The sequence below is a fragment of the Labrus mixtus genome, chromosome 17 (assembly GCF_963584025.1).
Source record: "Labrus mixtus chromosome 17, fLabMix1.1, whole genome shotgun sequence".
Classification (NCBI taxonomy): Eukaryota; Metazoa; Chordata; class Actinopteri; order Labriformes; family Labridae; genus Labrus; species Labrus mixtus.
In genome coordinates this window covers 12,844,745-12,866,442 of record NC_083628.1, presented here as the reverse complement: position 1 = coordinate 12,866,442, position 21,698 = coordinate 12,844,745, and the positions used below count along the sequence as shown (strand labels likewise).

The window sequence follows — 21,698 nt, the reverse complement described above, 5'->3', positions numbered from 1 at the left end:
TTTGCACTTGACATTATGTCATGAGCTTTGCAGATACAGATTACTATTACAAAATATAAGCAACAACACACAAAAGCTATATTAGTATGGATTGAGAAAAGGGCATGGTGACCCTTGGTATTTAACAAGGTCCCAAAGGACTCGGTTGATTTATTGACCATTTCAACGGTCATTGTATTCATTTAATTGTATTTGTAATTGGCTATGCTAATTTGAAAACTTTTACATTTGATACCATAAGTATATTTGAATGCCATAAGTCTGTATTTTACTTAAACAACAACAACAAAAAAGAATCCGACAGCTTAATTTGAAGTAGGTTATTTCTACATTGTGGTATTGCAACTGTTCATAAAACATATCAAAGCCTATACATACTAGGCCTAAAATGACAGGTGACTTCACTTATGTAGCCTGATTAGACCTCTTTTATGTGTACAGAATGCAGGATTGCCAGCCCCCTAGCCCTTTTTTTTTTTTTACATGTTATTACCATGTATAGTTTGGTGAACTCATGTAATTTCCAGCATACATCCACCCAACCTTCACCTAAAGACTGGCCTTTTTATTCAGTCTCACTGAAAACACCCGTGTGTGCACAGAGCATTTTATAACAGTTGTATAACAGCTGGGTTGCTCTACCATAGCTGTAAAATATAATGTATGTGTTTTGCCATAATGACTGGTCTTGTCAAGGCCGCTAGCATTCAGAAATCACATGTAAAATGTGAATACTCTTGCTACAAACTGTAATCAAAAAGAATAGAACAGGAACGTTTACTGTTCACTTGATAAACAACGTAAAAACTTTTTTAAAAAAACGACAAAAACATATATTTTAGAGACAAAAAAACATATTTATATTTTCATTTAATTGTACAGTGTTCCCTTTGTTATTTTCTTTGCATTATATATTTGCTTTAATACAGTGTATAGATTCTGTCCAGTTTATTTTAATTTACTTAGCTGTTAATACAACTTATTTGTTTTTTTTTGTACTTTTATACTCTTTTATATGTTTTTCTATTTTATACATAATTTTAACTTTTTTGGAGAAACTGACTCAGGGAGAAACGCACAAAAATTCCAATGTACCTGTGCTGTCCTGTACCTGTGCAAATGGCAATAAACATCTATTCTATTCAGAGGGCTGCATTATGAAAAGTCACAGTGAGGGGGGGGCGTCGTCCAACAGATTATTTTATTCTACGGATTTCAATTAGTTTTTTTCATTTCATTGTGTCTATCATTATTGGTCACTTTACTTTAGGGGCATATCATATTGTATTTAAAAAGTATTTGTATAATTATGTGACAGATCTTACCCTAAAAAGTCGGACCACCCACCTCTCCATTTTGATGGTATCATCCAAAAGTGATTACGGTTGACACTTCTACATCCATGGTAATCATTCACAAAGGAAGTGCCGCCCTCCAAAACATCAGCAGTGTGACGAAGTGGTTAGTAGAGCATTAATCATTTTGTGTGAATATGAAACTCAAATGCTATTACGACGAGATACCAGCTGGAGTTGTTAGCCACCCCTCATTCAGGTAGTTGAGCCCTCTTTCTCCCTGGCTGAGCTGCGACTCCATGTGATAGCACATTTCTCTAGTCTATGACATGGATCTATAAAGAGACCTTGAAGGTGCGTTATCTTATCAGGAGCCAGTGATTCAGTGAGCTCTGGTTGCACTTCCACTACTGTAAAATACATGGCTAGTTGGTAGAGGTCGTTTGTACTTAAAACAGTTGTTTCGTTGCTTCATAATTGGAAAAAGTAAAGTAGTCAACCATTAAATGTTACGCACATTACAACATAGGGTAGCTGCCTAATTTTGCTCTGATTGATTACATGACATACCTTTATAACCACTAGGCTATATCAAAGGTCAAAATTGGAAAAACACTGAATTAATGTGAATGTAAATGATTGTTTTCAGGTCATGAAGAGGGTAATTACTTTCTTCAGAAAACTACAGAACGCCTCAGCTTTCGCCCTTATCCAGAAGGAAAACATTGAGCATACAAGAAGCAGGGTATTTTTTATAAGATAGGGTTTACTTTTCCAAGATTGAAATTTGATGAGGTGGAAGAAGTGGTGACTATCTCTAACCATGCAGATATGCTGTAACAAGAAAAAGTCCAGCTTTTGAAAACAAAAGTTCCCGTCATGCCTAATAGCAGATTTCGGAGTAATATAATAAATAATGTCATTAACCTTAATGGTGCAATAAAGATGTTGAAATGTAAAGTTGGAGTCTACGTGAATAACTTTATACTGCAGGTTAACCTCTGAATGTTCCCTCAGGGAGGGTGTTCACTGAGGTACAGAACCTGATTAAGTTATATCTTAAAATAATCCTGTGGCAGAATCCTGTGGCATCATTCTTTTTATTTGATCTTGTTAAGGACCCCCACGCACCTTGCTCTGGATGTGCCTCTCCATCTCACATTATGGCCTACATAACTCAGCTAAGAATGGTGAGTATATTATCTCTGCCATCAGTGTGTGAATGTGGAGTGAATGTGGAGTGAATGTCTCAGAGTGACCTGCAGTGTAAAAAAGCACTTTGAATGTTGTCGAAGGCTAGAAAATGCCTGTACAAGCTCAAGTCCATTTACTACTGTAATCTTAGACTGAAGAAATATCCACTGTAACAAAAAGCTTGGTGATAGACATAACACTGGCCTTACAGTTAGTTCAATTTTAGAATGTGATAGACCCAAATATTGACCCAGTGTAAGCAGGAGAGACATTTCACAAGAAGTCCTGCAATTAAATTGCCTCAAGAACCCCTTCTCCCCTCCAAAAGAAACACTACCTTATTCTCGCTCGGTAAGCAAGGATTGGTTTATTGAAGGCTGGTATATTGAATTGCTCAGGGTATATCCCGATGAATACATTTAAGTTGATTTTCCTTACTCGAGGCATATCTAGCTGTAGCCCTGCTGTTCCAATCACCGTCTTTCACCATGTACGTCCCAGAGTTTCCTGACTGCTTTGTCCCACTAAATTGCTGCTTGCAGCTACAGTATATCTGTAAATACAATGCTAACATCCATGTCCAAGGTTATTGTAATCTGTCAAACATGATGCTACAGGGCGAACCGAAAAAAATAAAAGAGGAGGAAGATAAATGAAACATTGCCTTTTTTTTGTTAGTGCAATAATATAAAGACTAAAAATAGAGCGAAAATGATTTATGAACAGTGGTGTGATATAAAGCGAAAATTCTCTACAGTGCTGTTGTAGAATAAAGTAGTCTGCATTATTCAAACATAAGAGGGAAGGAGAGATTCAGTTATTAAAGGTTAACAGGGTGCCGATGCATAATCATGTTATTTATGTTGTGTTATTGTTCTCTAAATGGCTGGATACAGAAAAAGAAGCCAGACCATTACCACTTACCTTTTTTTTTTTAAAAACAAAATATAAAAGCAGGAATGGTGTGTAGAGGAAGAGATGTAAGTGGGAGTTATCAGACTGGTACTTTCACAAATGGCTGCTTGAAATCTCTAAACGGGGACAATCAATATTCACTTGAATGAGAATCAATCACTGGAATGAGGCCAATGCTCTGTTGGGATTAGACTCGGTCACACTCGCTGATTTTAGTCCAGATTGTAAACCGAAAAGGAATCTTTGGCCTTCTACTGGCCCCCAGGTATTTTACAATCACTAAACATCTGAGTATAATCCTTTAGAAGTACTAGTTTTGTACAAAAACAACAACACGCACATACACAAACACACATACCAGGTCAGAAGGAGAAAACAAATACAGCTGATTAGAGCAAGAACTCAATCTTTAGCAGAAGTCCTTTCCCCATAGAAGTCCAAATAGTGTGGGAAAATATTGTTTATGTCTTTGGCAAACAGAGTATTGAGTGTGCTGGGATCATAACAGACAGAACTGTGTCTAATGAAATTCTGCCTGTTTCTACATACCAGTCTGATTCAGGAAGGGGCTAAAGAACAGAAAGTTTATTTATTTATTTATAATTTATCAACAGTGCGTGTGCTGTGCACAGATCTGTGGGTAATGAGTGCGTAAGGACATTCACGTGCAACGAGTGGTATTGATCAACTTATACTTTTACTTATGAATGTGCCTAAATATGAGAATAGCTCCAGTTGCAAATACTTCTCTCTCTTTTGTGTGTTTTTTTTACACTGAGCTTAATATCAAACCTCTTGTCTTGTTTTCTTTAACAACTCCTCCGACCCAATAGAATATACAGCATGTGTCACCTTCTCCCATACAGCATGTGTTCTTTAGTTAGTAACTTCCCCACTAAGTGAACTAATAAATAATTTATTTGGTTCACTAAGTTCGAGAGTTACTAACTTTTTTTTTCCAAATGTCATCCTACTTCAATTTGGGTTGCTATGAAGCTCCTTTTCTTCGCTCTCTTTTCCATTATTCCAGGGAGGTAAATATATTCCACAGGGTTTTTAACGGGGGGTGTTGTTACCGCATATGAGTTACTGAACGCGAAAGTCCCCCAACATGCACAAGACTGCTGGATAAGGACATGTTGGATTTATTAACACTGATTACTTATTGATGTGTACACCGTCCGCATGTTTTTTGTACTTATGCACATTCTAAATTTCATTCGTAAGACAGAATTGAGAGCATTTTCTAACCCTCGTTTCAAAAAACAAATCTCTTACACACAAAAAAACTCAAGTCAATAATCAGGGAAGAAGAGTATAACTGTTCACTTGTCAGCCATAATAATTCATGTTTATTTTTTAATACTTGTCATCAACCCATGTCTCTGGGCAAACTTCCATACCAGACAACAGAAGGGCATTGTAACCACAAGTCATGAAAAGGAGCGAGGGGGTTTTCACCCAGCAAGCTGTTGGTGGCATATGGGGTGACACGGGTGAGCCGAGGGCATGAGGGTGATCAACAAGAGCTTGCGCAAGGGCCCCCTCGTTAGTCATTAGAGGTGAGGCTCCGCTTTACGTCAAAACCCACAGTTCCCCCTCTGTCTGAGCACGCTGGGGCACACATGAGCAGAACTGTGGGAACCGGGACGAGGTGTCTACTGCCCTTCTTCAGCCCCCAGCGGCATGTACTGAGCCTCAGCTGAGCTACTCATCAATCAACAGCCACTTACCCTCCACTGTGAGGGCAACAGAAGAGAGAGGAAACAACTCATTACAGCAGGGCCTCTGAGGGCTCTTCACGGCACCCATTTGGACTAGCTCAACGCTCTGTTACCTAGTAGAGTCAATAATTGCAGCGCTGAAAATTCCAACTGTTAACTAAATTGGGATCAAGAACACAAGTTTATTTGGCACTGTGCCTATAACATCTTATCTTTATCTTTAACAGAGCAAGGTAAGAAGGTACCTCACTAAATGTTAAAAGCAATAAACTTAAGCAGTAGTCTTTGAATTACAGAGCGGTACAGAACAACAGTAAAGAGTCATAGGCCTGTTGAAATGAATTAATCTTAAGCTGCAAGTTTCACTCTAAAATGCAGACTGTATTTGTGTAGGAAGATTTTTCCACATCGCTTGAGCCACAACTTTTAACAGTATGGAGTTGTGCTTGTTTGTTCACGTTATTGGTTCTACCTCTGCTTTTCTACTGGGAGTCGACTGATACTGGAAACAAATTGCTGCCATATTAGAAAGGCTATCAAAATATGGGTAGCGATGTCTTTTCCCAAACATGAGGTGTAAATTAGTTTGATTTGTTTTTAGTTTAAAGAAGGAATGAAACCAACATCAGTCAAATCCAAAATATGAAGAAACCTCTCGTGCAGTGAGTTACTTTAAAACAATGAGAGCCTTGTTTTTTTGGTTGACAAATAGCTCCTCAGCAGTTTAACGGTTTCATTTGCACAACAAGAGACTAATCAGAAACATGCATAAGAATAACACTGAACATGACATGTTATTTCAATTAAATTCAACTTACTCTCCCTCATCTCAACATATTCCCGTCTGGGATCACTACCTTGCACATAGTGGGACAAAGTGGATCGACACTGCGTGATACTCATATTGTAATTTTGTGATTAACTAAGAGATTCAATATCAAATCTTTAAGGTTAGTGACAACTGTAGTGTACTAGTGTTAGTGTGTTTTAATGACAAATCCCAGGAGAAATCATGGAAACTTACATCACAGTTTTAGAAAAAACCCTTACCAAAATGTTCTGATGTTGGGCCAGAAGTAAAAAAAACAAAACATTTTGTTTTCTGTCTCAGTTTATGAAAGTATACAATTAACAGTTTGTGATTTATTTGCCACAAGGGGGCAGAGTGGTACAACACTGCACAAATGTTGCATCACTGTGTAGGGAAGAAGAAACTCAAAGAGCTTTGTCTTTAAAACGATCAGATTTCCAAAAGTATTCATGACATGAGACTATATTTCAAAATATTTCCTGATCCCACAAACTGTTCAGCTTTATGTGAGTTTGACTTGTTGCCTAGAGGTTATGTTTCAGCTGATATACAGTTGGGTGGTATCTCAACTCAAGTGTATATCACAATATCTTACTTGAAATGGTTGAATGTGCTCATGAGTGTGATATATTCAGTGTGTTTGCTAACCATGGTAACAAAACAACGAAAACAATCCTCTAAAAACATGTTTTTGCGTTTAAAAGAATGACATCATGTGTATTTACGATTTTTATTTTCATTCCAAACAGCACATTGAGAGGGACCCTGTTGTACTTCTTACAGAGAGGTTGTCTTTAGCCTTAATATGATTTGGCTAAAAAGGTTCCTACTGTCCAGCTGTTTGTCTGCTCATTAGTTCCCAAAGTGTCCAGTTAGTCAACTTTTACTTAGAAGCACTTTGTTTTGCATATAGGTTGTGTTGCTCAGAAACAAATCAGTTTTTATTGAGATGAAAAGTGCAAAACCGCAGCCAATATATTTCTGGTGTTACAGCAACAATACGTATGTCTTTATTGAAGGGGTTGTGAAACATGGCGTCCTTAGTAGAGGTGGGGGAAAAAAATCGATTTATGTAAAAATCGAGACTCTTCTCTTTTAAGATTTTAAATCGATTCATAACTTCCAAAAATCTTTTTTTTTTATTTAAAAATCTAAATAAATCTAAATAATTTATTTTGGGCTGATCAGTCCCTCCCTGCTTAGTGCTAAGTTTAGCTCTTTAACTCAGTAGACTGCCAAATAGAGCAACAAGAAATTCAGCCAGTCTCACAGATGACTGGTGTAGATCCAGAAGTATGTACTAATTCATAAATAGACTTTGAATCCATGGATCCGTGAATCCAGAATCGTTTTGAATTGAAAATCGATTCTGAATTGAATTGTGACACCAAGAATCAAAATTGAATCGAATCGTGAGACGCCCAAAGATTCTCAGCCCTAGTCATAGTGAATGCTTAGTCGAAGGAAATCTTCTTGTTTCCTATCACTACCTGCTGTCTTGTAAGAACCTTACACTGTGTCCTAACAGCACGCGATGCGAGCAAGCGTCAGCGTCAAAATCAGCCTAATTCTATTGTATCCTATTGGAGTGTCCTAACTTCAAACGACGCAGCGCGATGCTGTTTCTATTTCTATTTTCCTCTCTGTCGCTCGCGTCAAAGGACATGGAACGAGGAAGAAGGGGGCTCTACAAGGCACTGACACTCGCTTTTCTCACGCTACAGAGCTTGGTAGCTCATCTTAGGGGGGAGGGGAGATAACGGTGCATTGATAATATCCACATCCGTGACTGAAATGTTGAGCTTTGACTAAAGTGTCAACACCGGAAAATAAACTTTTTTTGCGGCTCACCGCGAGCTGTTTACTGACGAGCCTCTGTGTTGTGATTTGAGTCAGCTGCTCATTAATACAAAGCACCACACATCCGTTTGTCCACCTTCAGTACAAAAGCACTGGATGTTATTCTCTTTGCAAGGGGGGGATACTGACATTTACAGAGCATAGAATTCAATATTTAACGCATGCAGTGTGGACAGCGAGCGTCCAGAACGCAACATATTACGCTCGCGTGCTGTTAGGACACGGTGTTAGGGTAGATCCATTAATGATTGACTCAAGTACAGGCTGAAACATTTTTGCTTCTTCCTGCAATTAGTTGCATGCTCATTCTAAGCTAACAGTTTCTAAAGATGTGATGCAAAGTACTATCAGGCAAGTTGAAGCTGAGAAGTTATTAGGGGGCTGGCAGAAAAAAATTCAGCCATTTGCGTTCACGCGTAGCTCACCACGAGAATTTAGGGACGTTTTTAGGAGTTTTGTGTACGTTTGACACCACTATGAGGTATTCAGAGGGTTTATTGTCCTTGGCAAATGGAGCTCAACAGTTTGGTTCTGGAAGTAAAAATCCTATTCATTTTCTCCACAGGGGATTTGTTTATTGGTGATATCCTATGATGTCAACCCTCTTTTAAGAAAAACATGGTTTCTTCACGATCTGGGGGGAAAAGGACTACACTACCCACAATCCTAGAGTGTCACAGTGATGTCTTTGATTGGTGGAGCCCTCAGTTACCATGGAAATGTTTTTTTTACATTTTATAAACACAAACTACAAAATATTACAACATTATTATAAACAATATTAAACACTAAAATAAAGACAGACCGGTATGTAGAAAAAAGGTCAGTGTACGTTCAGAGAGAAGTTGGCTAAACTACTTTTTGTTAGGTCTGGTTGTCGGATTCGTAGCTCCTTCCTCTCGAAAAAAATATGCGCACAGTTTTTTCTGCTGAGTCATGAGTGTTCGGGAAGCTGGTTGGCTTAGTTCAAGGATTAAAAAGTATCAATACACTGTACATGTAAGGATGTTCTGAAATGTTAATGGAGTTTTTCAATGGAGAGATGTATTTCCTGAACTAGAGCCTCTGAAACAAGTGGTCGGCCATTGTTGAGCTCTATTCCTCCCTGCAGTTTCAAAATGAGCCCACATGGCACATTTTAATATAGCAGTATTTTATAAAGTTGCTGCAAGGAACTTTATGAGTAAACTATTCATCACGAGACTGGAGATCATTAAATCCCTAGTCATAACTCTCAGAAGGTAAGTGATAACTCCTGGAAAGTCTGCCTTATTTAGTGTGTCAGCAATCTTAAGCAAATTTTAGTCTTTTTTTTAAACCAGGAAATTTTCTTTTTTCTAGTTAGTTGATTGAACCCAATAATATGAAATAACCCCTAATTTAAACATTATTGTCAAAGTGTCTATAACTATCTTTAAAACCAAGGTAGTGGTCTTTTTGTACTTCTGGGCCTGAGGCATATGTGGTTTATGAACCCAAGTGTAATAATAATCCACCATGGTGGACAGGCGTGATGGTGCTGCAGGGAGTTGAATGGAAGAAGAAGAAGACCTGAGAGTGCGAGTTGGTGTGTTGATGTGCAGGAGTTCAGAGGGGTACAGCGGAGCGAGGTTATGGATAGCCTTAAAGGTGAGGAGCAGAATTTTGAAGCTGATGCGATTATTTAACCGGGAGCCAATGAAGGACAGGAGTGGTGTGATTAACAGAGGGGGTTCTAGATGTGAATGATGCGATCAGCAGAGTTCTGGACCAGTTGGAGTTTGTGGATAGACTAAAGAGGAGGGATATGCAGTAGTCAATGCGGGATGTAACCAGGGTGTTGACGAGCATGGCGGTACTGTGTGGAGTGAGGGACGGGCGGAGACGATTAATGTTGCGTAGATGGAAATAAGCAGACCGGTTGACATTATTGATGTGAGCTTGGAATGATAGTGTGCTGTCGAGGATGACACCCAGACTCTTAAGCTGACGGGACTGTACTGGTGGTTTCTGACCTCTGCATTAATAACCTATATATAAACCCCTTTTTGCTGCTTGAATATTAGCTAATTAATATGATTTTCATTAGTCATTTATCAATATAATGTTGAGGCAAGTATAAAGACATAATAGTGAAACACAAAACTACATGAACAAAGTAGCTGGAAATCTTAGGGGTGTGCGGAGAACATCACAATACTTCTCGTTCAGGTGTAAAGTGTCTCAGTACAGTCAGTATGCAGAGCAGCAGCCATCATGCCATCAGCCAATTTGTCACCCCTAGTAAATCCTGTTCCCCTCGATTTATCCCACTCTCTAGGAATTCACAAGTACCCTATTTATCAAGTATTCATCGGTGTAAACGGCTTTACTAAGCAGCTAATTTATTTGTATTATTTGTATTAGCTTCTGCTTTTGAAGTTGGATTGTCTCTGAATATGCTGCACGTTTTTCTTTCTGTAATTCGTTACAGCCATTACTGAGTCTTTGCACTTATCTACCGTAGTAACAAACACAAGTAGTGTACCTCTAAATTGTAGGTACATTTATTGCTTGTCAGTAAGCTACCACTAGAGTTATGAAATTAAAAAATGTTTGATTATATCCCGGTGTCTGCATTTGCTGCTTAGAACTTCTAAAACACAACAGAGGCAGGTTGCACATTATTTTTTTTAAATGTAGAAAAAAAAACCAGACAGTTGAAAGAAACTGACAAGCCCATTTCATTACTTCTGTTTTAGATTTTACTTTAACCAGTGTTAGTTGAATTGGGGTTTTATTTTAATCGTAATGCAACTATACATGTCAATTTATTATATCAAAAGCTTTGATATGTGAGAAATTTTTTTTACTTGTTAGGCAAACTTAAATCACACTCTCTATTTTCAGATTGAATGTTGTCTGAAAAAGCAACACATTTTTTTTTAGCCTGCCACGTACTCCTGTAAATATCTCAAAAGCAGAAAGATGGGTGGAAAGAAAGTTTATACATTGTAGTGTGGGAGTGCATAATAAATGTATTTTTTTATTATGAGAAGAGGATAAATCAAGACTTAAATTGGGGAAAAAGTAAGGGTAGATCATGTTGGTGATAAAAATTACTTTTAGACGGGGTAATGAAGTATGGCAGGAGGGCAGATTGCCCAGAATTTGGAAGCCAGTAAGCCTATTAATTAAAGGTGGATTGCTTCCCTGAAATGGTATCTTTGTGATCTTTGTGAAGTAATGGAACATATGAGAACAAACGAGCTTACTGAGGCTGGAAATGAATAATGTCTTTAAGTGGGGTTTCCAAATGGAGGGTCACCATGGAAATGGAGAGAGATCGGAAATAAATTGGGAAATTGAAGCAGCTGTGTCCTTGATAAGGACAGAAATTAGGATTTGACATATAAGGGTTAGTCATTTATAGTGACTAACACTATATTTATAACACAAGTCCTTGTACAGTATTGTATTGATAAGGCCAGAGGAATTTTACTCTTGTCACTGTGTCTAGAGGGAAGAATGAAGAATAGATTCAATCATTACTGCAGGTGAGTTAAAGCAGGAGTATTTTACCACAACTCTCATAATCCAGTCAATACAATTTTGGAAATACTTTGGGAGAGAAACAAGAACTCGTACTTCATCCTCTGTCTTTATAAATAAGTCTAAATAAAGTGATGTTCTATATTTGTCTTCTTGTCAACAAAGCCCATGAAAAGTCAATTCAAAGGAAAGAGTTGATCCAGCTGCACGGTGCCTTGTATCTCTGCTGAATATCTATACAGACATGCATTCATCTGCAGATGACAATAGTCCCCATCTGATGTTTTATTTACGCCCCAAGTGAGTACCATATCTAAATATAGTGCTCAGCTGTTGAATAAATGACTTTTAGTATATCATTGAGACTGCGTATTTGTAAGCTTATATTATATAGTTATATTATTTATAAAAATAATGATACACCAGCTGAGTCCTTCAAATACGGCAGCTAGTTTGAGGGATCCTTTTTTTCACTTGTTGATTTCCAAATTTGAACACAAAATGAAACACGTGGACAAAATGTAGTAGTTAAGGTAGATCAGTAGTCAGAAGTCCCTCAGCCATGGGGCTCGATCATAAATAAACAACCTGAGGATCGCCGGTTCAATTCCCGGCATGGACCAAGTCCGGAAATTGGCCTGGTAGCTGGAGAGGTGCCAGTCCACTTCAAGAGCATTGCAGAGGTGTCCTTGAGCAAGGCACTGAACTAAAAACTCTGATATATATTATCAGCATTGATTCACCTTCATTAATCTGGAGCCCAGATTAATGAACTTAATCATTTGGTGTGGAAATCTAAAGTAACATCAAAAAGCATGAAAGAACTGGGGACCATAGCACCAGTAGTGTTATGAATAGATTTAAATATTGTTTGTATACCTGCATGTATTTTTAAACGTGCAAAGAGTAGGTATGATGTCCTTACAGCTCTCAGACAATCATTGCATATCCTCATAATCGTTCATCTGCCAGTTCATTTATATCTATTCTCATTCATGAGCTGCTTTGCATTGACCTTTTAAGGTTGAATGTAGTCGTGAAGAGTGCGGAATATAAGGCTGATCCATGTGCGCACATTTACAGGTGGATCATGATCTACAAAAGGAATTCTGGAATTCTACAAAAGGTGTGCTTACGCATGGTTCTATAAATCAGATATTCTTTTGGTGCACGGCATTTTCAGTTTTTCTTGTTCTACGCATTGTTTTTTAAAATAGGCCTTCTAGCAGGCAAAAGAGATCGCCATCATTCTTACTAGAAAGTGTTGCTTCACACCATTAACCCCTCCCTGAATTGCTTTGGGTTTTTACAAGGAAAGGCCGTGATTAGATCTTATGGACATAAGTCGGTCATTAGTGTGGTGGAAAGAAGAAATCTCTCGCTCATGGAAAAATTGAACACTAGTTAGCTCACAGATGAGGAACCAGAACAGTCTGCCAGTAAGGGCAAGACAGTGTGTGTTTGAGTGTAGTAGGCAGTACTGCAAATGACAGGTGGAGTCCGTTTATTTTTACTCACCCTGAAAATGCCTACAACTATTGCGCCAACATCCAAGCACCTAAAAAGTGTGATTTTTCTCCAGACCAGGCACAAATTATGGCAATTAGAGAAGGCGAGCATTTAGGAAATGTGTTCTAAGAGCAGGATAAGTAATTCACTTCAATAAATAACAAGCTGTTCATAAAATTACTGAGCCAAAATAAGACGTTTCGCAGCGTTTGCTGAACAAAAAATATAGACTGGACTAAAAGCAAAGGCATGGTGAAGCTGAGAAGACACAGTTTCCCCCATGGACCTTGTGTGCTTTTTTATTTGCTACCAAACAGAAAAGCATTTCACATCCCAAACTATCTGCCAAACACAAGGCAAGCTGTTCTGAAGCCTGTTCTGATTGGCAGCTAATTAACAAAACTAAAGAAACGAACCACAACATGCTATCACTCAGTACATGCCTTTACAGTTGAAGATCTATCCAAAACTGTAGTGTTAAAGTATTAAAAAGATAACATTAACGAAAACTGATGCTAATGTTAATATGGTGGAATTAGGATGTCTCCTGGATGCCTGTCTTTGGAGGTATTCAAGGTACGTACGTCCAACTGGGAAGAGACCCAGATGTAGACCCAGAGCTTGCTGTAGGGATATATCCCATCTGGCATGAGAACACCCCAGAATGTGCCAGGAGTAGCTGGTCAGTACTGCTGGGGAGAGGAACGTCTTGGTAAACTTGCTTGACCTGCTGCCACTGAAAACATAAATTGGCCTGAATAAACGACCTGGCCCTAAATAAGCAAAAGTTGTACAGTTGGAAGCCCATATTCGATCTGGTCAGTGTGACTTGAAGTCTCTTATTCATGTACATCAGACTGTAATGTTCTTGCCTTTGTCTGCAAATGGCAATTATGTGGGACTTGTGTTGAGGGCTAGCAGGACCACATGTGCTAAATAGGGTTGGATACATTAGTTCATGAAATCGCCTATCTTTACTTTTGGTGGATTTGTTTGTGGTGATTTTTTTCATTTGTTTCTTTCTTTTCTTGTGGTTTATTTGAGCAGTTTCATGTATTTAAGTTGCATTGCATTACGAATAATGGAAGTGTTGTTAAAATAAGATGGCACACATTGTGTTTTTTACAATAGAAAAAAGCTGAAATCTGATTTTCTGTTGTGATTAATGGATTTGGGACCTAAATTGGATGAACGGGTAAGAAAAAGCCCTAATCCACTGCCCTATTTATATGATTCACTCTAAATACTAGCAATGCATGTGCTATCACACCCATTCTCTGCGGTTCAGATAAATATCAGTCACATGTATATCCCTTGCTGTATCAAAGGAATATTGCCTTGTATCTTATCTGATGCCCTGCATGCACTGTTATATTTACTTGATAAAGGCTTTAGGCAACATGAAAGGTCTTGTAAGCTTCCATCACTTTCATGTTTTCATTACATTTAGGATGCAGCAGTGTCAGATTTGCTTCTCATAGCAACGCACAAAATGTGGTTACCTTGTTAGGGCAGACATTTTCTGCTTTTTTTTAATATTGAAAAAGAGGGTAAATCTTGAGCTGACTCAACCATGGGAGCATTGTTTAGAGGCCCTTAGGAGAAAAAGAGCTACTGTATGTATGAGAACATCATAAGACCGAGGTTCTAGCTGTGGATATAAATAAATGGTCTAAGCACATCACATATTTCTGAGATACACTGTTTTCTGGGATTTATTCATTGATGGCTGTGTGACAGCAACAATTGATATTAAATCCATGTTGTCATTCATTTGAAGTGTTTCTCCTAAACAGATATGATGCTTTTCTGTAGATTGGTGGAGATCCTTTTGAACCATGCTGCTGGCTTGAGGTGGGCAGTAAACTGGTCAATTCCGGCACTTTACGTTCTGCCACGACATGGATTATTGCCATACCGTCATCACTGGTTTTCCCTTGAGCAGCCACATCAGCACCTTTCTTAACAGCACATGAGCTAATTTGCTAGCTATACTACTTGTTCACAGAGGTGAGATAGTTATATAAAACTGAACACAGACATAACAGCAACTCTCCATTGGATATCTTCTCTCAGTTAGGATATCACAAGAGCAGACAAATTGACAATTTGTTTTTCATGTATTTGCTGATTCAGTAAGAGAGTCTGATGGAGTTATAGCTTCTTTGATAAACTGAAAGCATTGTACGCTCTTTTACACTTTTGGCAGCTCTTGGTTCATGTCGGTTGTTTATCTGTAAACAGATATGATGTCAGGTTTATCGACCCCAGTGGAAAGAATCCATTTTTTTTAATCATCCAATTTTTGAATCGATTTTTCTCCCAGCTCCAGCAGCTACAGTGGCAGGTTAAATAAAAGTAGTGTTGAGTAGGGATTTGTGACGGACAGCAGCTCAGATTGGGTCCTCCTGCCTTTTGCATGTTTCTCTCTGACACTCAGAGCAAAGCCAGTGTTTCACACTCTCACTGACCAAACAGCTTTCCTCCTCCCTGTACCAGAGCAGGTTTCTGTTTTTTACGTTAACCCTATCCTGCGTGCCTTTTCGAGGCGTGATATGTATGATATCATATATCATATATATCATATAATATGACATTTTTCCTCTGTGCCGTCTTCAGGGGTTGTAATAGAGTGGGGAGACGGGATCAGGGAAGACAGGATTGGCGGCGCCAGCGGGGAAGAACAGCGCTGGGACACCAATATTGCTCAGTTTAAGAATCAGTATGAATGTCTTAAGGCGTAATGGTGGTGGAGCTTGGTTACGGTGCTGTTGTGGAATTGCACTTTGAAAAGGGTTGGTAGACGGATGGATAGATTTTTATTTAACATGGACATCACGTTTACATTGGATGAATCAGATTCAGTTTTTTACCACACATGCTAATTCTCAACACTAGACTGTGGCAACGATCAAGTAAACTTCTATTCTATAGCAAACAGTCTCATTAAGTGGGTTTGCTCGCCCGCAGCGTGTCAATTTCTGTCTTTGGTTGTAACATAGGCTATCTGCTGTAATGGTTTTCCATCTCTATTACATCTTTCAACTGATGATTGTTTGTATTAAGTACAGATGATAAGAAAGAAGCAGGCTGTGGCTGTGACTTGTATTCACCAGAGTGGCTGTAAATACTAAAACTCCACACAGTGTGATTGAAAATCTCTGCTAATTGTAGCTCGGTTAAAGCTCAGTTCATTACATGATTAAGCATATTTTATTACAACAGATTCTTAACATAGAAAACCTCAATTATTATGTTGTTGAAACACTTTTATTATAAAGGAGTCATATCAGGAAAGGTGGCGTTTTTTTTTCCGTTTGCAGCCTAACACACCTCTGAAGGAGCGAGATGAAATTCAAAGCCACACATATTCAGTTAGAAGCTGCGATGTACTGAGACCTTAACACAATGACTTAGAAAAACATATTTTTTCTGGTCTCATGCACAGAAAGTAGTTCTGGTACAGTATCTCATCAAACAGGCTTGTTTGAGGGGGCGAAGGGGGGGGTCTTAGTGCGTGAATGTGTTCATATACGCGACCCCTTTTAATCCTGTAATACTGCGATGTAATACTGTAACGACAAAAAGCAAAACGAATGCTAAGATTAAAATCTCAGGTCATATCGCCCACCACCACTAGTGGCGTTGTTTTAGGGATGGCAGCGTCAGTCAACTGATCTGCGGGCCTCTCGACTTTATGACTGGTCTGCCATTTTGGTCCAGAATCAAATATTTCAACTAGTATACAGCAATCATGGTTTTCCAATGTTACTCTTTCATTTCTTTGTTACCGTTTGATTTTTCTTCAAATCGTAGTTCTTGAGTGAAATGTGTTTTTTAATCATTCCTTCAAAAAAATGATACATTTTATGCCCAAGAGAATGAATTGTTTTAATTGTTGGTTTGGAATCCATCTGCAACACATTGTCAATCTTTGTTATTGGTTTAGTCTTCTGGTTTGTTGCCAGTACAAACATTAGCATTAGAGACATCTATACTGATTCTTATACCTACCTTTTTTATCGCCCACTCAATACTTTACCAGAAAACCATTGTTTAATAAGATCTACTCACTATGTTATGGGACAAGTGTATTGACGAGCTACATGCCAACACCTAATACCATATTTGAGGTTTAGAAAAGGTTGGCCACTGCTATTGGTATCAGAAAAACTCTAATTAGCATGACCCTTAGCTGTTCATTTTGTTAAGCACAGTTAAGTTTATATATTAAGATTATACATTTAGTAAACATGACGTCACTCTTATAGCATCATAATGTTAGCATGTTCATTTAAGCATGTTAGCTTGCTTATTTCAGCATTTAGGTGAATACAAAATGTGCATACAAACTGAATAAGTCACTGACTTTGCTGTAGAATGTAAGTCTTGTCGTTTTCTGAGAAATGTCGTATTGGTTTTATTCTTGTCTGCTTTTTTAAACTTACAATTTTAGCAAATGGCTTCCAAGAAAATAATTTACTCTTTAGTTTTTCTCCTCAACTCGATTTAATACACTGACTTGACTTGAAATGTCCTTTTAAGAACAGGCTTTCATACCTTCCTTTGAAAAGCCATCGATTTTGTCCCTCGTCTTTAGAAATTAAATTTTTCGGAAGAAAAAAAGCAGATTAAAAATGAACAATATTTTATGTATGTCATGGGATAATGGCTGCATTAGATAGTCCAGTGTTCGGATATGCAGCTACGACCAAGGAATGCCAAATGAATGCTTTACTGCAGTCTCTGATGGATGTCAGGTCTAGACTGTGTTTTGTGATCAGGGCAGTGGCTGTAACTGACTTAAAGACAGATGGTTCACTGCCAGATGTCAGGGAAGGGTCAGTAATATAATTCAGGATGTAATTCAGATCAGATCAGCAGGGACGATACGGGAGGGGGAGAAGGAAGAGTTTTTTGGGAGGGCAGACATTAAAAACAGTCAAAGGGAATTTTTAGGACTTCATCTAGTATTAGCTCACAGAGACAGTAAGCTCATGTTAGAGGGGTCAAAGGAGAAGAGAGTGAACAGAGAGTTAGCCTGGAAGATGAGCCTCAGCTGTCATTACTCTTTGTGTGAAGTGAAGACAGATGAGAGGAGTGGTGATGAGATGGGAGGACAGGATACTGATGAGCTTCTGTGGAGACTACAAGGATTACATTTGCAGCAAATAGTCAGAGAGAAAATATCAAATACTAAAAGTCTTCTAAGATGGCAGGACTAAAAATAACTCCTCCTAGCTGCCCAAAGGCTTGTCCATAAAATTCACCAGGTGGTTTACAGCCATGGAGCAGGTGGGAGTAAATCGACAAGCTTAGAGAAAAAGGGTAGAAGGTCCAAAGGGGATAAAAGGGCAGGTTTGAATGTTGGGGTCACAAAGGAAAACAAGATGGAGTCATCTGGAGGGGGTCAAGATATGATAACTAAGGACAGAAGGAAACAGAGAAATCATACAATATACCAAGCGAAGTGGTTTGAGGAAAAACAGTTCAGAAGAGATTGAATAGAGGGTAGCAGAGAGGGAATTAAGTGCTGGTCAACAACATGAATAGGTTCAAGAGAGGCTCATGGCAAGGGCCTTCCTCTTTTCACTTTTTTTTCTTTCTGTGAAAAAAAAATATCTAAATGATTCAGGAGGTTTAGAGATAGGCAGGGCTGTGGAACATGCCAGGGATTATGGATATTTATTGTTTCAGAACTGTCATCATTGGGACAGTAAAAGAAATATCTATTTGTGCCCATGGTTGTTTGTGAAATGTCCTCAGCCTCTTTTTCCTTATTAGATATTGGATGTTTCAATGCTGATGAAAAATGTGATTCTGGTACGGTGCCAGCTTAAATCTTACATTTTTGGACAAAGCTCTTCTGACGTTTCCAAAATGTAAAAAGGAAAGAGACATTTCTGAATAATGAATGTGGATGAAGATAAAAGACAGAACATTCAGTATAGAACATTTCATCCTGATTGACTGATACTTAACACTTGGAAGACCCTGGTGAACCCTGGCTTTAGGATAAAGGACACATTGCGTTGATCTAGTACGACAACAAGATACATCATTTGTTCATCTTGTTTAATATCCCTATTTGACCTCAATCTTTACAGTATCCCATCACATCTCAGTTTTGTGGCTTTTGTTTTGTCTTTTCAAAGAACTGATTTTTCAAAATGATTTCATTTCATTGGTTTATTTTGACTGGGTTTGGCCCATGCACAACAGCTGTTTGGCCAGAGTTAGCAATCAAGCTAATATACATCTATGGTCCCTGCAGGGCGGCTCCGCTTTCTTTCCTCGCTGTTGCTCATTGATCGTTTTAAATTGTGACAATGTTCAGACATTGTGAATCGGGTTATAATGTAGCAAATATCCAGAAAGACATTATACGGATACACATTTTTAGATTTAAAGTATCTGACCATGTTTGCTGCAGGTTAGTAAGTCCAGTTGAACACATTTAAATAAAAATTGCATTTCTATAATGCATCAAAACAAAATACTAATAATAGATACAGATGTATTGGAGTTGAAAAAATAAACTATTGTTACTTTTTAATGTGTGACAATATTTTCTATTTTACTTGGTTGGGCTGTTACCTTTCAAGGTCAAGGCTAGGAATGAACCCTACCTACAGGAGAGGCAGCATTTTCCAAACAATTACATTTTTTTCTTCTAATGTTTAGTATTACCATTTTGGTTTAAAACGAATGATTTCACTTTGAGTCACTAGATTTACCACAACTGATGCCTTTGTTTCTGGTTAGTAAATTCACCATCAGCAGCTTGGCTTTACATTATGTCCAAACAATCCTGAACAAACCCGAGATTCAACGGCTCACCCTTTTCCAATAAAGACCTGGTTTGATTGAACAAATGGATAGAGAACATCTCCATACCCCCTTTGACATTCTTCAGCAGCTTTCCTCCCTTTCTGTTACTGAAGTCATTTTAAGGGACGGCACCAACTCCCATCACATGACAGTCACAAGGCATGTTTCTTTCTCTTCTTGGCAGTGGATTTAATTATTTATTCAGTCCTCGAACAAATTCCCCCTGTTGCTTTAATCAATCCACAAAAGAATACCTCCCTCATGCCCTGGAAACATTTGTCCACTAAGTGATGTCATTTCGGCCCAAAATGTGATACATAAAATGAATAGAAATCACTTCGATAAAACCAGCCAAACATGACTGCACCATAACTTTTATGTATGCTCCCTAGACTGAATGAAAGCCTGGGGCCTGTTTCAGAGAGCAGGTTTTGTGCAAACACTGAGTCAGTTAACCCTGAAATGAGGGAAACTCTGGGTATTCCGTTTCAGAAGGGGAGGTCACTCAAACTCGAGAAAGAGGGGTAACTCCAGCCCATTCCAGAGAGTCAGTTACTATGGTAACTGAGTCTGTGACCCTAACCTGGTCGGGAGCAGGTTTTCTTCAGTGAACCCCGAGTTTCTCTTGGTCCCCTCCCTCTTTCAGAGCCAGAAACGCTGTTTAATTTCCTCATTCTCTCATTCAGTCCTTATCACTCGCATGTTAGTGAAGATTCAGCTTTTGTCCAAATAAAAATCCAGGTTGTTTTAATATGATATCAGTGTTTCCCCTAGGTTTACAGCGTTGGGGAAATACTAAACATTTTCTATCGGAAAGGTATCCTTAAATGACTTCATTCCCTGATTACGGACTCGATCCACTATCATATCCCTACAATTTTTATTTATTTTTAATTTTTTTTACTTGACCTCCAAGGGGGGCAGGTAGGGGAAACACTGGATATGTTAGGTAGGCAATACTACAGCGTATAAAACTAACTAGTTCATCAAACATGGCATGTCTTTTAGTCGAGCCTCGAGATGAAGGGGCTGCATTACTCCTCAGGGAATTAGAGCCTACATTAACGTTGGAGATGTTAATTTAATTAGGGCTAACATATATATATAAATATATATATATATATATATATATATATATAAATTATATGAGCCTATTTTGTTCTTATATTTATTTTTGAGCTGTTTTAAAGTCACTTTTCTTCTGCTGGATTGCATCTTAATGAAAATACATTGTAGGTTTAATACAATTTCACCAGTTTTGACCTGCAATATTATAATTCTGATTAAATATTAAATTAATAGACTTCATTAGACCTATGCGCTGACGCGATCAGCTGTCTTTCTCTGACACCACTTTTCTCTCCTTTTTCCGCGGCGCTGCAACAGTGTTACTTTTTTTTCCTTCTTAAAACCTGTTCATATTCGCTGTAGATTATGGCCACATGAAGATACTGATATATGTCGAGATGGTTAAAGTACGAGGATCTCTTTTTTCTGTCACCCGTTGCCATGGTGAATCGTAGTACCAGGGCTCCATTAATGTTGGCTTGTTATCGTTGTGCTGAACACAGAGTGAACCTACTCAGAGTTGATTTAACAAATCAACTGATCTGGAATCGAAAACTCAGAGTTTCCCACCTGAGGGTAAATCAACACAGAGCTCAGGGTTAGACTAAGAGTTTGTTGAACCTTCTTTCAGAAACTGGCCCCTGATCAGCATGAAAACTTAAACCACTTGAGCGTCGAAGGTAACGGCCTGGCCTCCTGTAGAAACATCGTCATGTTCCAGGTCATCACAGCAATTGTGATTGTTGCCTCCCTATCTTTCATTGAACATGTAAAGTGCTGTTTTAAACTTCACTTCATAAGAAACACATGGAATAAAATCAAACTGTTTTTCTAAAGACACGTTTGGCCAACTGGTGTTCACTGAGGTGGAATCTGTACGTCACACAGGCCAAGTTCTTTCATTCAGTTTTGTACTTTATGCACAAATTATTCTTGCCCCAGTGGCTACATTGTATGACGAGGACAAACACTTTTCATGTC

At 38.4% G+C, this 21,698-nt stretch overlaps 1 long non-coding RNA gene across 2 annotated transcripts in view; it reads left to right on the top strand.

The window, feature by feature from the left end:
- Positions 1-1,484: 1,484 nt before the first annotated feature.
- LOC132992412 (uncharacterized) overlaps positions 1,485-21,698 on the top strand; it is a 50,215-nt gene continuing 30,001 nt past the window's right edge. For both annotated transcript variants that reach the window (XR_009676326.1, XR_009676327.1), the window contains exons 1-2: positions 1,485-1,554; positions 2,414-2,485. This is a non-coding gene — a long non-coding RNA (uncharacterized LOC132992412). The remainder of the gene's footprint in view (positions 1,555-2,413; positions 2,486-21,698) is intronic.